Source organism: Pygoscelis adeliae, unplaced genomic scaffold (assembly GCF_000699105.1).
Source record: "Pygoscelis adeliae isolate BGI_AS28 unplaced genomic scaffold, ASM69910v1 Scaffold14, whole genome shotgun sequence".
NCBI classification, from domain to species: Eukaryota; Metazoa; Chordata; class Aves; order Sphenisciformes; family Spheniscidae; genus Pygoscelis; species Pygoscelis adeliae.
This window is the reverse complement of record NW_008825109.1, coordinates 7,702,471-7,704,379: the sequence shown is the minus strand read 5'-3', so window position 1 is coordinate 7,704,379 and position 1,909 is coordinate 7,702,471.

Here is a 1,909-nt window from a genome sequence, read left to right as displayed (position 1 = left end):
AACAAACACCACACCAAAAAAACCCCAAACACAAAAACCCCTTTCCTCTCCCTTGATGAGATGACCTTTTAACAAGAGTGTAAACAAAACTCAACAGCTTAAAAACAAACCAACCCAAAAACCAAAACCCACAAGACAAAAAAAAAAAAAAAAAAAAAAAACAACAGAAAAAAAAAAAAAAAAAAATCACAGAAAAAGAAAATCCTTGGTCACCAAGTACGATTTAGACAGGTAACAACTGTAAAATTCAGTGACAGCAATAAAAACCAGTAAGTAATTTTCTTATTAAATCTTTTCCTTAATATTCTGTATGTGCAGACGTTAAGAATAAAGCTGATTTGTGAGCAAAACGTGCCAGATGTCTAGAAACCAGATTTATAGATGTGAAAGTTCTCGCATAAACAGGAGCCAACCCTTTCAATAATTTTCACACAAATGAAACCCTAATGAACTCAGAAGGGCTCTTTGCAGCTTCTCTATGCCTGCGAAGGAGAAATTATTTACCAGCACAGCCCTGACCCACTCTGTGATCAAGACACAGAGCTGGGACTTGGGAGGTCAAGGTTCTGTTCCCAATTCAGCCAGAGACCACCTGTGCAATCCTGGGCAAGTCTCTTCATCTCTAAGTTTTTGTTCTTTGCTTAAGAGAAGAAATGCATAGCCCTAATCTGCCTTTTGTCATACCAGTCAGACTGTAATGGGTACAGAAAACCTTCACGTCACACCTGTAAAATGTGAGTCTGTAACCTCACACAGCCCCACTCAGGACTACTGTAACAACTACCCACGCCTCAGACCTCCGGCATTAAAGATTGTCTAAAATTTGGTTCCAAGTGTTTATAGTTTTAAGCACGATTTTCCCAGAAAACAGTACTATTTACTCATACAAACAGACTACTAAACCATAGCAATCTGGCAAGTTTGGATACACTGACATATTTGCAACTCTCTCATGTCAACATTTCACGTAACGTCTCAACAAGTGTTATTTTACAACTATATTTCTACTATTTTAAGTCCAAGTAACTTTTTGCCTGTGGTTTATGTTCCAGTCCACATACATAAAGCTAACACAAAAGGCTGTGAAATACCATGGGCATTCAGAAAAGTTATCCGAAAACTTAAGTCCTGCAGAAAAAAAGTAACTGCTTATTTCTAATGGAAGGATGTCTTTACAAGTTTGCCTACATGTAAAGTATATGCAAACCTTTTATTTCTAGCTACGGATATCAAAGCACATTCTACGCAACCAGTGAGAACTATAAGGACCTACAGACACTAGGTAGACCTATATGTAGCTTAAAATAGTTCTTTGTACTTTTGGGGTTGAGGGTCTTTTTTTTTTTTTCATTTCAGCTTCCTTACTTAAAACATGCCAAATGCTCAGCAACGCGTTCCTTAGTTTTCCTACGCTGCTTCCAAGTTTTACCAAGTCTGACAAATCTGCACATCACCGTGCCGCTGTTTACCCTGCCCACAGAAAGCCAACATCCTCCTGAAGTTCCCACCTGAAGACAGAAAAGGGTAAATATGATCCTGACCGACATCGTCTGCAAGTCAGATTTACATAATGCTGAGCCCTCGTCCAGAAAGCCTTGATGCAGCCTGACAAAACCTCATAAGCCCTAAATCTTTTCCCCTGCCCGCTTAAGCGGGATGTTTTCAGTCTCATTACGCTCCGATGACACTGGACTTCTTAATTAGAAGGGGAGGGGAATACATACACCCATAAGGTGGTCAAGGATTTATCTGATACATCAGGAAGATGCATTAACAGCAGAAAAATAGAGAGGGGAAACTTCTCCCGGGGAGACATGAGGGGCAAAGACCCCTCGAGGCCTCCGGCAACCCCCACGGAGACCTCGTGGGGTCTCTGCCCCCCACCCCCTCCCCAGAGGGCCTGTCCCCA